Source organism: Schistocerca gregaria, chromosome 2, assembly GCF_023897955.1.
Source record: "Schistocerca gregaria isolate iqSchGreg1 chromosome 2, iqSchGreg1.2, whole genome shotgun sequence".
Classification (NCBI taxonomy): domain Eukaryota; kingdom Metazoa; phylum Arthropoda; class Insecta; order Orthoptera; family Acrididae; genus Schistocerca; species Schistocerca gregaria.
In genome coordinates, this window is record NC_064921.1 from 128,901,114 (window position 1) to 128,917,673 (window position 16,560).

General features: G+C 40.7%; 1 protein-coding gene across 1 annotated transcript in view; it reads right to left on the reverse strand.

The window, feature by feature from the left end:
- LOC126336506 (neutral ceramidase-like) overlaps positions 1-13,327 on the reverse strand; it is a 313,334-nt gene extending 300,007 nt beyond the window's left edge. Inside the window, exon 1 of the mRNA XM_050000282.1 lies at positions 13,238-13,327. The gene's annotated coding sequence lies outside the window, so the exon portion shown is untranslated. The remainder of the gene's footprint in view (positions 1-13,237) is intronic.
- Positions 13,328-16,560: the final 3,233 nt, after the last annotated feature.

Genomic DNA, 16,560 nt, shown 5'->3' on the forward strand with positions numbered 1-16,560 from the left:
TTAGCTTCTAAATTTGTGTTATTTATCGTCTAACCGGAATATAACGCTTTTATTTTCGTGCTCATGTATGCGACCACACTCTTTTCCTTATTCAAGGACAATCGCTAATATTCGCAGCATACAGATATTGTGTCTACCGTAAGTGATTTTCCAATTGGTTTTGATCTTCTGCTAACGTTACTAGATGTTAAATGACAGTATGCTCTGCAAATCATCTGTCAGATTGTCGCCTAAATCATTATGTAAATTAGGAACGAAGAAAGCGTATATAGCTTGCTTGGTGAACGCCCGACATCACTCCTGTTTTACTCGATTATGATCCGTCGATCACTGCGTACTGTGGCCTTTCTGACAGGAAATCACAAATCCGAAAGCACAGCTGAAGCGATACTCAATAGGCACGCAATTTGATTACACATCTCTTACGGTGAATAAATTCTAAAATGAGAGATGTAATACCCATGGTGAGTCAGCTAGGTTCGTAAGAAAAAAGAAAAAGAAATGTAAGAAGAAGAGACCAGAAACTAAATTTGGGAACTGCCTCAAAGGAAATCGGATATTAACATCTAATGGACAGAACCCCATGTAGGAAAAGTAATCATGAAAATCCTAAAGCGATCAGGAAAATTTTAGGTGCAAAACATTCTTAAGTAGGAATATGCTGATTATAAAGAACAAATGAGGAACTTCAATAGATCCACTAAGACTTTCGGATTCATAAAACGTTGATAAAAATTCTATAGGAATATTAAAAGAATAGAGCTAACCGGATTAGCTAGGCAAATTGTTGAATTCGATGAGACTCGCGGTAAAGCTTAAAATGAGGCAATACAACGGACCGTGGTAATAAAAGTCCGCCTGAAAGAAGCAACGTGTAAAATTACTTCCTATATTTTTTTTTTACTGTGGCAGTTGATAAAGTAAATGACTTGTGCATTTTTTTACGGTTTCTTCGGTTTCGTTAGGCATACACATTAAAGCTGTGCTGCTCCACAGCTAACTAGATCTCGTAAAAATTTACTGAAATATTCAGTATTGTCGTGAAGTAGAGTAGGCGGGTTTAACTTGATCCTCCACAATAATTCAATTAAAAGTTGAATGGATTTTTATACAGGCGCCTGAGTGTTTGTTAGGCTGGCTTCTTCACACAGGGCGAGAGCTAAGTTTTGTACAATTTCTTCACATGTCTTCTTCCTCTTTTTATCAACAATAAGATAGCAGGAAACAAGTTAAAAAAATATGCAAGAAAATTCACGTACGAAGGCAAGAAGCACTTGGTCTAGAGATAGTATTAAGAGCCCACCCCGAGACACTGAAAGTAGTAGGGACTATAGAGTGGTTGAAATAAATTTTGAGACACCCGTTGTTGTACTATGTATATATACATAGTGTGTGTGTGCATGCGCGCGCGCGCGCCTGTGTGTGTGTGTGTGTGTGTGGGTGTGTGTGTGTGTGTGTGTGTGTGTGTGTGTGTGAGGGAGTGAGTGTCTGTAACGAGCAAAACATGATAAACGTCATATCACTGGTATCAATAATATGAGCTAAGAGTAAATCATATAACGTATAGCTATATTAAAAGACAGAAAGGGTGCGTTAATATAATACGGAAAAACGTATTTACGACGCTGAGCGAACACGTACGTATTATGCCTGCCATTATTCCCGTAAGAAACGGAGTAGCCCCTTTCTTCGGTTGTGTGTACCGCGTCACCACAATTTTTGTTGGGGTGCGAATAGGTTCCCTATTTTCTCGACAACGTCTTCCTAAATTATAACAAAGAACTGTGTTCTCCATTTCATGTTGTGAGAAACTTGTCTAGAGCGTTCTCTGAACAATGAAGAACTGGCGGTTGATATGATTTGATTGCTTGAACTAAGCTATTTTGCCTAAAAGCAAATGCACCTTTCCTCCAATTTAACGGAAAAATACCCTTTCTTCCAAGAGCAAAAGCTTAGTTACCAAGTTCACTGCCTGCCGTTGTGGCCGAGTGTTTCTAAACGCTTGAGTCTGGAACAGCGCTGCTACTACGGTCGCAGGTTCGAACCCTGCCTCGGGCATGGATGTTTGTGATGTCCTTAGGATAGTTAGGTGTAAGTAGTTCTAAGTTCTAGGGTACTGATGAGCTCCGATGTTAAGTCCCATAGTGCTGAGAGCTATTTGAACCATTTTTCTTAGTCTAGGTGACTGATGACCTCAGATGTGAAGTCCCATAGTGCTTAGAGCCATCAAGTTCACTGTAAAATTCGCAGTGCCATTTTCGGTTGCATATGGTGCGAACTTGGATAGTGTTCGGCATAGTAAATAAAACAAACATAAACTGGCTTCTTCAGCTGCTGTAGCAACAACTTCTAAAACGAGCAGCTTCATCGTGGAACAAATAATAGGTAAGTTTGCTTCACACATCCTAAGAAATTCTACTTTCGTCCTTTCTATGAAACGTATTTTTAAAAATGTAAAGAAAAGCCAGTGAAAACATGCTTTATTAGAGCGCTATCGAGCTTTCACATTAATTATAACAACCTAGGAAAAAATATTATCAATGAGGGTTGATCCGATACTTCACCGTAGTTCCTATAAGACATTTCAATAAAGTAAACTATGCGCATTGTGAACCACACATATTACAGTCCTGAGCTATAGCTTGTGTCAATGTGGTACGGGTAAACAAAAAAAAGCGTAATTTCTTATTTGCCAGGAAATGAAGAGGCTGCATTGGTAGCAGCTGAGAGAAATTTTGCATACCATATCATTTGTCATGATCGTAGCCATCAGTTCCATAGACTGCACAACAAATGTCATTAAAAATACTCTTTGATGTCAAGGTAAGCTGTAAACGAACCAAAGCTGTAGCCTTTGTTAATAATGTATTAGTTCCTAGATGTAAACAACTTCTTAAAGGAGATCTTGACCAAGTAAACTTCGTAAGTCTATCCATCGTTAACGGTCGTCACAAAGCAAGAAAGTTTCTTCCAGTGTACGTTAATTATTTTTTTAAAAAAGTTCAAATGTGTGTGAAATCTTATGGGAGTTAACTGCTAAGATCATCAATCCCTAAGCTTACACACTACTTAACCTAAATTATCCTAAGGACAAACACACACACTCATGCCCGAAGGAGGACTCGAACCTCTGCGGGGACCAGCCGTATAGTCCATGACTGTAGCGCCCTAGACTGCTCGGCCAATCCTGCGCGGCGTTAATTATTTCATTTCAGGAAACGAGGTGCATCAAAAAAAAAATAATGAAATTCGTATCTATTGAAAATGCAGCTTCCACTCTAACACCTTAAACTGTGATATCGATTCTGCTTGATTACTACCTAGAATCAGAGTTCGTGTCTTTATCTGCTGATATACGAATAGTATGTTTAGTGGTGCGAACAGAAGTGGCAGAGAAAATGTTTTTGCCAAATTGCAAGCATACATTGGTAGGAATTATATTGCAGGTGTTGGTTGCGTGGCACATATCATTCACAACAGTGCAGAAAGAGCTGTTGAGAAGCTGCCAACTGATATACAGGACATCACTTGCGTGTGGTGCGTGCGTAACTGCCAGCCGGCGCCAATGCGATGTCGATATTTCACATATGTATTCTTTGATTTGTGTAGGCGGGAGGGCGGAGCTGTACACTGCGAGAAGCATATTTGGAGCATGCTGTGCAGGGTCAAAGAGAGGTCGGCCCCAGGAAACGTTAGTTGACATGGCTCGTGAATTGAGTCCTCTGCAGGAGGCTGTTGACACGGCGCAGACCGGATTTGTCGAGGAACACAGCGGCTTTGCTGTAAGTGCTGTAAGATGTGTGTGCGGCCCGGGGGCAAAAGGGCAGCTGGCATTCGTACGTTAGGCTGTTAACGCAGCAACCACCCCTAGGGAATCTTGTTCGTATAAGAGCATCCTCGGTGTTTTGGGTCTGACTGTATGCCCCTCAGCTACGTTACGGCTTTATTACGGAGGGCGTGTACCCGGTGTATTTGATTAAGATTAAGCTGACGTCACTGTGCCACTGTATCGACATTCATGAGTTCAAGAGAAGTGCTCCCAGTAAATCAGGCCGGATTGTTAATTTAGATGTTGTTGTTAAAGTTTTGCTTCTCTTCGAAAAATGGATAAGTGTGTGTCAGCGGTATTAGGCTCCCTGTTGTAATACTGCGTGATGGAGCTGAAAATCTACCCACGATAGCCACTTTAGTTGAATTGTGTGGGTCTTGAACGCCGGGTATCATTTCTTAAGTCAGAGTTTTATATAATGATGCGCGCTTTGGGCTTTAGGTTCACTTGGAAGGGTGCGTCTTGCGTAGATCTGATATAATTAAATTTTTCTTGAGACATACGAGTCTGAGCTTTATCTATGATAACGATGGAAACTAAGGAAATTGATTAAACTTTGTGTCACGGCAGTGACTCTAGGAGCTGGAACCCTGGTTCAAGTCCTGGCCGAGGCTCAAATTTTAATTCATTTCATCAACTTCTGTCATTGGTGTGGACTGAGTGTTTGCCATTTTGTGTATGCAGTTGTCAGGTTCCTTCATGGATAGCGTGTCGTATTTGTCAAGTGCTCCAAAGTTAAGATATGTCGCCGGCCGCAGGTGGCCGAGCAGTTCTAGGCGCTTCAATCTGGAACCGCGCGACCGCTACGGTCGCAGGTTCGAATCCTACCTCGGGCATGCAAGTGTGTTATGTCCTTAGGTTAGTTAGGTTTAAGTAGTTCTAAGTTCAAGGGGACTGATGACCTCAGATGTTAAGTCCCATAGTGCTCAGAGCCATTTGAACCATTTTTAAGATCTCTCACACCATTTTGTTCAGCAAATACAGTAAGACACTGGCGATGATGTAAACTCACCATAACTGCTTATTTTGTGTGTTACAAGTTTAAGGTAGTGATACGGGGACGGTTATAATAATCATCAGAGTGCATTTATTTCTGTTTTGCGCCATACCGAGGTCTACATTGTGATGTTGTTATTTGTTTCTCATGGATATGGATAGTTCGTATTTAATATCATGTGCTTGTCTGTGTGCCTGTGTTGTTGTTTATCGATTTTTGCACTCTTGACGTATTTTATTCAGAATCACTAAAATCATAATTATTAACAAATGCGAACTGCTAAAAGTGCGGAGAATATTGTTTACTGCGGAGAATATTTTGTTTCAGGCCACTTCTGGTAAGTGAATTGGAGTGATAAATGAAATGTTTATGAGTACTGATATATAATGGTTGCCGTCTCTACTTAAGCTTGAATTTTATAAAAGCTCCCGAGAAACTTTGATTTATTTGATTACTATTCCTTGATGGTTGGGGAAGGGATGTACGCCCTATACATTTATAGTACTGGTCTATAAGATACATACCGCGCTATAAAAACTATTAAAATTAAATTACTGGAACAAGTCCCAGGAAGAAGTTCATAATAGATGGATTGAAACATTTAAAGTGTGGAAGGAAAAAATGTATGAAACTAAAGTCCTGACTAAAATTATAGATCTTGCTCAGTGCATACCCAGGTCAAATACAGGAATCAAGCGTTTGTTTTCAAAAACAAATCACTATTAGACATGTGACAAAACAGCCGCTAACGATACTACAGTTGCCGATGCTCTGATTCTTAAGTGGAACCGAAGTATTCTTACCGTATATTTTGGGTCCAGTTCGGGATGTATTACGACATCAACTTCATGTATACAATTGCACTTTTCACTACACATAAATTTTTTCAGTAATGGTTTGTGTACAATTTGGGCTGAACCACCAGTACCTAAAATAGGTGTATCTCAATCAGTTTCAACTTTTATAAAAATATTTTTCTCTCTTCATACCACTAAAATTACAGTTCGTGTTATCAGCTGTATCATCAAGTTCATATTTTTTCACACACTGCAATAGATGTTGAGTTGAACTCTGAGCAGTGTCAGATGACTTTTCATCGAAATGTAAATATCTATCTTTAATTACCTCCTCCAGTCTGAAATGTTTCACTTCTGTTTGAGCTACCCACCGTTACTGTTGCATAACTAACGTTTTCCAAAGATACTCACACGTAGTCACAAGATGGCGAAATAACGTTAACAATAACTGACTCGCTTTTGGTGCCAGAAGGAGAAAATTTTGTGTCGTAAAACTTTTTAACGAGTTTAGATGTGTAGTACACGTCGATAAATGTGGTTATGAAAATGGCGAGACAAAAAAACGAATAGAGATAAAACGCAGACTAGTTCACGCACGAAAACACACATCTGAAACAATAATACAAAAATCCTCGCTATCCATAAAATTTTCAAACTCAGGGCATTTTTGCAACCCCGGACTCACTAAAATAATCAGGAGTGTAATTCATTCATTTAAAAATACGCACAAAATTCTAGCACTGTGAGGTATTTGTAAGCGCTCTTCACTTGACGTATTAATCAACACTGTTCTGATGCGAAGTCCATTTATTCAGTATCGTGTTTCCGTTAACCCAGTTTCAGAAATTATGTATTAGTTGAGCACAGCCTATTGATGTGTCCCGTATTATCATGGGGGAAAAATGGTAGCACAGTACCTTTTGTCAGCGTTGGACAATCGGCATGCTTTCAGAAGCCGTCAGCGTTTGTTGCCGTTAGCTGCCACGCGCATGCGCTCCACGCCGCCGGACCTCGGAAAACGCACTGTCCGGGAGATGACAGAGTCTCTCCGTAAGCGGCGATACGTCACGTGACCGCCAAACATCACAAGCACACGCGTAGTTGTGTGTGTGGGTGTTTAGGGAGGCGATAGTGCTGGTTGCTTCGACTCGATGGGTCGGTTAAGTGACGCGATGTCCAGGAAAAACATCGTGGAACTCAGATAACGATCTGCTAGGAGATAAATTGAAGATCAGATCACAAGTTGATCTTTCCTCAGCGTGCAATGTAGCAGGTGGTATTCCCTAAGCACTGTAGCAGTTAATATTGCTCTAGTGCTCCTCATACTTGAGGTCTGAAGACGGAAAATTGGTATTTAAGGTTGTGTCAGCAACGAGGCATTTGAAAACGAGCACTATCTCAAAGTGAGAGGAAATCGGGAAGTTACTGTCTATTTGCCTAATTTGACTTGGGTTAACCACGAAAAATGTAATTCTAAACGGCTAGAACTGATCTGAACCACTGTGTTTTTGAAAGCGAGTGTAGTGCCTCAACAGTGCACCGCAAAGGTCGGTATAGTAAAGTGACTTACCCAACCACAATTATGGTAAGGGAACTCTGCCCACATGTTCATCTATATCTACACACATACTCCACAATCCACCATACGGTGCGTGACGGAGGGTACCTCGTACCACAACTAGCATCTACTCTCCCTGTTCCACTCCCAAACAGAACGAGGGAAAAATGATTGCCTATATGCCTCTGTATGAACCATAATCTCTCTTATAGTATCTTAGCGGTCTTTCTGCGAAATGTAAGTTGGCGGCAGTAAAATTGCCCTGCAGACAGCCTCAAATGCTGGTTCTCTAAGTTTCGTCAGTAGCGATTCACGAAAAGAACGCCTCCTGTCCTCTAGACACTCCCATCCGAGTTCCTGAACCATTTCCGTAACATTAGCGTGATGATCAAACCTACCAGTAACAAATATAGCAGCCCGCCTCTGAATTGCTTCAACGTCCTCCCTCAATCCGACCTGATAGGGATCCCAAAAGCTCGAGCAGTAATCGAGAATAGGTCATATTAGTGTTTTATAAGCGGTCACCTTTACAGTTGAACCACATCTTCCCAAAATTCTACCAGTGAACCGAAGACAACTATCCGCCTTCCCCACAACTCCCATTACTTGTCCCACTTCATATCGCCCTGCAATGTTACGTCCAAATATTTAATCGACGTGACTGTGTCAAGCGCTACACTACTAATGGAGTATTCAAACATTACAGGACACTTTTTTCTATTAATCTGCATTAATGTACATTTATCTATATATATAGTTAGCTGCCATTCTTTACAACAATTTATGTAGATAGAAAACAACAGCGGACCTACCACACTTCTCTGGGGTACTACAGATGATATCCTCACCTCCGACGAACACCCATCATCGAGGACAACGTACTGAATTCTGTTATTTAAGAAGTCATACTTCAAACGTTCGGCCGGCCGCTGTGGCCGAGCGGCTCTAGGCGCTACAGTCTGGAACCGCGGGACCGCTACGGTCGCAGGTTCGAATCCTGCCTCGGGCATGGATGCGTGTGATGTCCTTAAGTTAGTTAGGTTTAAGTAGCTCTAAGTTCTAGGGGACTGATGATCTCAGAAGTTAAGTCCCATAGTGCTCAGAGCCATTTTTGAACAATACTTCGGCGAATGTTGTTGTTGTTGTGGCCTTCAGTCCTGAGACTGGTTTGATGCATCTCTCCATGCCACTCTGTCCTGTGCAAACTTCTTTATCTCCCAGTACCTAGTGCAACCTACATCCTTCTGAATGTGCTTAGTGTATTCATCTCTTGGTCTTCCTCTACGATTTTTACCCTCCACGCTGCCGTCCAATGCTAAATTTGTGATCCCTTGATGCCTAAAAACATGTCCTACCAACCGATCCCTTCTTCTAGTCAAGTTGTGCCACAAACTTCTCTTCTCCCCAGTCCTATTCAATACCTCCTCATTAGTTACTGATCTATCCACCTTATCTTCAGCATTCTTCTGTAGCACCACATTTCGAAAGCTTCTATTCTCTTCTTGTCCAGACTAGTTATCGTCCATGTTTCACTTCCATACATGGCTACACTCCATACAAATACTTTCAGAAACGACTCCCTAATACATAAATCGATACTCGATGTTTACAAATTCCTCTTCTTCAGAAACGCTTTCCTTGCCATTGCCAGTCTACATTTTATATCCTCTCTACTTCGACCATCATCAGTTATTTTACTTCCTAAATAGCAAAACTCCTTTACTACTGTAAGTGTCTCCTTTCCTAATTTAATTCCCTCAGCATCACCCGATTGAATTTGACTACATTCCATTATCCTCGTTTTGCTATTGTTGATGTTCATCTTATATCCTCCTTTCAAGACACTGGCAATTCCGTTCAACTGCTCTTCCAGGTGCTTTGCTATCTCTGACATAATTACAATGTCATCGGTGAACCTCAAAGTTTTTATTTCTTCTCCATGAATTTTAATACCTACTCCGAATTTTTCTTTTGTTTCCTTTACTGCTTGCTCAATATACAGATTGAATAACATCGGGGAGAGGCTACAACCCTGTCTCAATCCTTTCCAAACCACTGCTTCCCTTTCATGCCCCTCGACTCTTATGACTGCCATCTGGTTTCTGTACAAATTGTAAATAGCCTTTCGCTCCCTGTATTTTACCCCTGCCACCTTCAGAATTTGAAAGAGAGTATTCCAGTCAACATTGTCCAAACTTTCTCCAAGTCTACAAATGCTAGAAACGTAGGTTTGCGGAATCCAAACTGATCCTCCCCGAGGTTCGCATCTACCACTTTTTCCATTCATCTGTAAAGAATTCGTGTTAGTATTTTGCAGCTATGACTTCTTAAACTGATAGTTCGGTGATTTTCACATCTGTCAGCACATGCTTACTTTGGGATTGGAGTTATTATATTCTTCTTGATGTCTGAGGGTATTTCGCCTGTCTCATACATCTTGCTCACCAGCTGGTAGAGTTTTGTCATGACTGGCTCTGCCAAGGCCGTCAGTAGTTCTAATGGAATGTTGTCTATTCTCGGGGCCTTGTTTCGACTCAGGTCTTTCAGTGCTGTCAAACTCTTCACGCAGTATCTTATCTCCCATTTCGTCGTTATCTGCATCCTCTTCCATTTCCATAATATTGTCCTCAAGTACATCGCCCTTGTATAAACCCCCTATATACTCCTTCCACCTTTCTGCCTTCCCTTCTTTGCTTAGAACTGGGTTGCCATCTGAGCTCTTGATATTCATACATGCGGTTCTCTTCTGTGCAAAGGTATCTTTAATTTTCCTGTAGGCAGTATCTATCTTACCCCTAGTGAGATAAGCTTCTACATCCTTACATTTATCCTCTAGCCATCCCTGCTTAGCTATTTTGCACTTCCTGTCGATCTCATTTCTGAGACGTTTGTATTCCTTTTTGCCTGCTTCATTTACTGCATTTTTATATTTTCTCTTTCATCAATGAAATTTAATATTTCTTCTGTTACCCAAGGATTTCTACTAGCCCTAGTCTTTTTACTTACTTCATCCTCTGCTGCATTCACTACTTCATCCCTCAGAGCTACCCATTCTTCTTCTACTGTGTTTCTTTCCCCCCCTTCCTGTCAATTGTTCCCTTATGCTCTTCTTGAAGCTCTGTACAACCTCTGGTTCCTTCAGCTTATCCAGATCCCATGTCCTTAAATTCCCACCTTTTTGCACTTTCTTCAGTTTTAATCTAGAGGTCATAACCAATAGATTGTGGTCAGAGTCCACATCTGCCCCTGGAAATGTCCTACAATTTAAAACCGGATTCCTAAATCTCTGTCTTACCATTATATAATCTATCTGATACCTTTTAGTATCTCCAGTATTCTTCCACGTATACAACCTTCTTTTATGATTCTTGAACCAAGTGTTAGCTATGATTAAGTTATGCTCTGTGCAAAATTCTACCAGACGGCTTCCTCTTTCATTTCTTAGCCCCAATCCATATTCACCCACTATGTTTCCTTCTCTCCCTTTTCCTAGTGACGAATTCCAGTCACCCATGACTATTAAATTTTCGTCTCCCTTCACTACCTGAATAATTTCTCCTCAATGGACACGTGGCAAATGTTATTTACTAACAATTACTGTTAATTTATAGCGATTTACAATACAACAATCTAGTGACCTGAAACTTCCTGGCAGATTAAAACTGTGTGCCTGACCGAGACTCGAACTCGGGACCTTTGCCTTTCGCGGGCAAGTGCTGTACCATCTGACCTACCTAAGCACAATTCACGGCTGGTACTTACAGCTTTACTTCTGCCAGTACCTCGTCTCCTACCTTCCGAGTCTCCGTGGGGCACACAGTTTTAATCTGCCAAGATGTTTCATATCAGCGCGCACTCCGTTGTACAGTGAAAATCTCATTCTGGAAACATCCCCCAGGCTGTGGTTAAGCCATGTCTTCGCAGTATTCTTTCTTTTAGGAGTGCTAGCCCTGCAAGGTTCGCAGGAGAGCTTCTGTGAAGTTTGGAAGGTACGAGACGAGGTACTGGCAGAAGTAAATCTGTGAGTACCGGGCGTGAGTCGTGCTTCGGTAGCTCAGATGGTAGAGCACTTGCCCGCGAAAGGCAAAGGTCCCGAGTTCGAGTCTCGGTCGGGCACACAGTTTTAATCTGCCAGGAAGTTTCAGGTTGCTAGATTGTTGTATTGTAAATCGCTATACATTAACAGTAATTCTTAGTAAATAATATTTGCCACGTGCCCATTGAGGAGAATTAACGGGCAATTTTATTAAATTCAGTGAGGTGTATTTTTTAAATCATGGGCAAACTCGGTATAAACATGAAAATGGCTACATCGCCCGGAATAGAATCAGAAGTACACACGAGCAAAATATGGCGAGTCACGAAACTCAAAATAATGAATTATTGGTGGTGAAAACGCAACTGCCGGCAAACATACTGAAGAATCCACCCAGGGTGAATCAGTACCTACTGATTTCGCGGAACTGTTCACATTTTTCAGAGAACAGATGAAAGGTTTACATCACGCTGTTGATGAATAGAATGCACACTTTATCGAAGCTCAGGCAAATGTAACAGGTAGTTTAGACTGACAATTTAGACGCAAAACTGCAAAATCTGACTGGCAATTTAGATGCAAATGTGACAGACAATTTAGATGCAAAACTACAAAATCAGACTGACAGTTTAAATAGAAACATTCAAACTGTGGCCACTGAAATTCAAAATAATATACTAACATTAGTAAACGACAATCTGAACGCCATAGCCCATCAGATAGAAGAAAATGTAACCACACAAATTCGTGATGACCTTGATAGAAAATTCAGTAGAACTGAAACTAACTTAAAAAATGTTAGTGATGAATGTGACGAAATGCGAAAAACATGCAAGCACTGGCCCGAAGCTGTCAATGATGTAACCAAGCAGGTCGCGCAAGTTAATGCAGCACAAAGTATATTAGAAAATTGTGTGCAGCAAATAGCTACACAGGTACAGGCACTCGCTATCGACCAGAAGAAATCTATAGAAGCGAAGGTTGTAGAGACAGGCAACCAGGTTACTTTTGACTTAGCAAACCGGTGGAACATAAAAGGCTACCAATTTCAAGAATGTTTACGGAACGAACTGCCTGTAACCATAAAGAAACCGACAAACGAAGCTTTGTCTGCAGCAAACATCGAAGGTGAAAATACCGAACATGTTTCTGGACGGATACAGACACTTACACAAGAATTAGACACATTAAAAATGGAGCTGGAAGTTATAAAAAAACGCAGCAGGCGAGGCTGATTTACATGTAAAGAAGTTGCCAGATATACCAGCCCCTGCCTACCTTTTATTTGATTTAAAGTGTTTCGCAGCGCATTAGCAGAGCTGAAATTTGCGCTCGCTTCAGATTATGGCGATCGCGATTGAAATAGTTAATGCTACTAATTTGGAAGTCGCTGCGCTTGCAATCGGGCAACAATTAACCGCGAGCGTGAACTGGCTTCTTACAACAATTGACCGCGAGCGCGAATTGGCTTCTTACGAAGCGAAACGATAAATTGTGTGACTGTGATTGCCTTTTAATTAACCTTTCTCAAATCACAATCAGACTCACGTGCATACGATATTAATTTTTATGTCCCCGCTATTTTGAATATATCTTTGGCAGTGGCTAATATAAACATTCACGCTCACTAATTTGCATTTGATAATATAACTTTTACGTAATGAATGGAAATGCGTCCGTAGGCCGCCAAGAAAGTTAATCGTTGCCAGTAAGTTTGAGCAGTGCTCTAGTTTTCTATCTCTGAACAAAAAAAAAACTTTTAATTGCGTACACTTTAATCTTACAGATATAAATAATATTTATATTCAGCTTTCAAGGTTATTACGGCCGTGTAATATGAATTTATATTTACTGTTAGTTCAAAGGCGTCTAACCGCCACTGACTATGCAATACTGCAAGAAAACGGTCAATCCGATAATCATTTGATATTATGGGATGGGGAAGCGGAAAATGACTTTTTGGAAAAATGAAAGGTAACAGACAAATTTTAGAATCTATATTCCGCAGAATTACACTTACCTTCTCAGACGAGAGCAGACAGGCAGCGTTTCTAAAGATTTCGTCACCAATGGCGGCGATTGAGACCTACTTCCGTGAAACGAGACAAAAGAAAGTGTCCATCAAACGAACAAGAACTATGATAATAATAGTTTTACACTGTCGGTGATTTTATTTCAATTACATATAAACACATTGGTTCTTTTAAAGACGCAATGTTTTCGCCACACTTATATTTCAATGTTTGTTTGTCATTACTGTCTTTGATAGAATCTTTACCTTATTTTCGGTCTTTATTCCGGCACTTATGAAAAAACGTTTGTGGCATACAACTGTTCTGCAACAATGCCCAGTCTGCAACCCGTTCACGTAGCTTGTGTACAGGGGGTGGCCAGTTCTCTGACATGCTTGTGGAAGAGAGTTTACTAAAATACAGACAATTCCAGAGTTCTACACCTAATCGAAAAATACCGCACCCTGTCATTTTTATCAACAGCTTCCGTGGCATACCACCAAAGTCATGGAACGAAAAACAGAAAATGCAGTTTTTCACTACCCATATTCCAGGGGATGGAGTCTTATGGGCGAGTGAGGCAATAGATTATTACCATGTAAGAGGTCCACGATTAAAGAATTTGTTGCTAGCGTAGTCGAGCAGATGTAATTTCGATGGATTGCTCACGCGCTGCCTGCGACATGTAAGCTATAAGAGAATCTGAGACCAAAGAGCAGTGTTGACTGCAGTAGGAACTGTGTGGCAGTAGGAGTAAGTAGTTGCTAGCGAGCAATCTGGTGTATCGTGTTGGCTGGGCCGGTCGTGATGGAGCGATGACGGAGCCTGAGCATTGTAGTATAAGGTAAAAGCAGCCTCGCGCATATGTAGTATTGTTATATCAAGTCCCATGTAAATGTTTTAAAAATCTCTTAATAAAGGTTATAAGTGAGTCGAAATTTTATTGAGAGATTAGTCGCATTGTATTATTGGTAGGTTACGGAATTTATCTGTGGGAGGTTGCCTTTCAATAATTGACTGTCAATTTAACCTGGTAAATTTTGGACGCCAGCAGTGTTGCGTCATGGCCCTGATACATCATTCTGAATAAACTGAAAAATCTTGCCTTAATTAGGTCGCCGGATAACGCGTATATATCTGCTCCTATAAGAAATTTTTCTGGCGCAGCTAAGTGCAATGCTGGCCGACAGATTTGTCTTATATAAAAGGAAAGAATTGATTTTTCTTTTCAATAATCTGGATGACCAAGGATCGGAGAAATTAGTAAATTCTTTAAATTGAAATGAATGATTGTCAAAAGTTACTTTTTATGAGAAAGATTATTATTAAGAGATTTTTAAAACATTTATATGGGACTTGATGTAACAATATTACATATGCGCGAGGCTGCTTTTACCTTATACTACAATGCTCAGGCTCCGCCATCGCTCCATCACGACCGGCCCAGCCAACACGATACACCAAACTGCTCGCTAACAGCTACTTACTGCTACTGCCACACAGTTCCTACTGCAGTCAACACTGCTCTTTGGTCTCAGATTCTCTTATAGCTTACATGTCGCAGGCAGCGCGTGAACAATCCATCGAAATTACATCTGCTCGACTGCGCTAGCAACAAATTCTTTAATCATGGACCTCTTACAACCATACTCATGAGGAATTCGTGAAAGCTTTTGTAAATAAGTATTGGTCAGCAGAAACACAAGAACGTTTAAGGCGTAAGGTATATAATCCCGAGATGTACAATAGTAAAGCAGGTGCACTGCGTAAATATTTTGAGAAGTATATAAATAAGGCGAAATACTGGGATGAACAAATGCCCAAAAAAGAAGTCATATGGCTTTTAAAATAAATAAAAACTAGTATCAATAAAAGAAGAACTACTTCATGTACCAGATTCAGATGTAGATCTTTTCATATCAACGCTTGATTCTATTGACCTGTTGTATAAAGAAGCGAAATTGAACGGGGGCAGTAATGCTCAAGCATCGAGTAACAACAGTAATAACTATTACAAATATCACAATGAAAACGGTAATGGCAGCAAAAATGGGTATATTTTGCCTCAATCTTACAACGGTAATCATAACCTAGGACCAAGGAATGGAAGCAATTCTCCTCCTTTTAATATGAGACGTAGGCAAGGTAACAGGTATCATGGTGGGTATGGTAATTACAATAGTAATAACGGTAATCAACCAAACTGCTGGCAACTGATACCACAGCAGTCAAACAGTAATTGGCATCCTAGCACAGGAACCAATATACAGTCAGCTGGCGCTCCTGCACCACCGGGCAGCGTCGTTGAACACAACAGTTCTGGACAAAATCGGAGGCAACACCCACCAGTAAGAATTATAGAAGTGGTGGGCACCACTGCACCCAGCACTTCAGAGGCCCTAAACTAAATGCGACCTCATACAGCCCTCATAAGGCGGTCACGTAAGAAGCAGGGGGCAAATGCCGTGAGAGCGTGTATTTAATAAGATATGATTAGGGCAAAAATCTGAACGATGAACTTTTCGAATTAAACCATTTATGTAAACTAACAGAAAAGAAAACATTCCAAGATTCATTTCACTCAGTAGTGGGTGCAATACCGATCACAGTTACTGTTGACACAGGCGCGGCTATGAATTGTATGGGTTTAGAATTTTATATTAAGATTTGTGAACTCCTAACACCACATACGCTGCCGGTACACAACAGTAGGATCGTTGGTGCATTTGGAAACAACTCAAAGGGAGTACGTATGCAGACTCGAGTATTAGTTGAGGCAGGTAATGAGGCTATAGAGACCACATTCCTGGTTTGTGGAGCTGCATATGGGGAGTAGATTTTTTGCAAGAAAGAGATGCAGTAATTGACCTTTCTTGTGGTAAATGTGTATTAAAGGTGAATGGGAAGGGGATAGCTGTACCACTGCTTAAAAGGAAGCAGGTTCACAGTATGTTATGTCAAGGAGTCCGAATCAAATACATAAAACCAGAGGTAATTTTATGTGACAATCAGTTTCCTATGTCGCCAAGTCAAACACAGCCCAGTCAACAGGAATTTGATGTACAGTCCTGCAGACAGGAAATACGAAGCAAAGTTTAGCAATAAAATTATTTAAACACAGTACAACAAACCGAACTGATTGACCTTTTAAACAAATATATATCTGCTTTTGATGAAAATCCCGGTGTAATTAAAGGATATGGGTATACAATGCAAGTAAAGCCTCACGAAACATTTTACAACTCTACATGTTCTGTCCCGTGAGCCAAAAGAGGAGCAGTGTCGAATGAAATCCGTCGCATGTTACAACAAGATATAAAGAAATATTTTA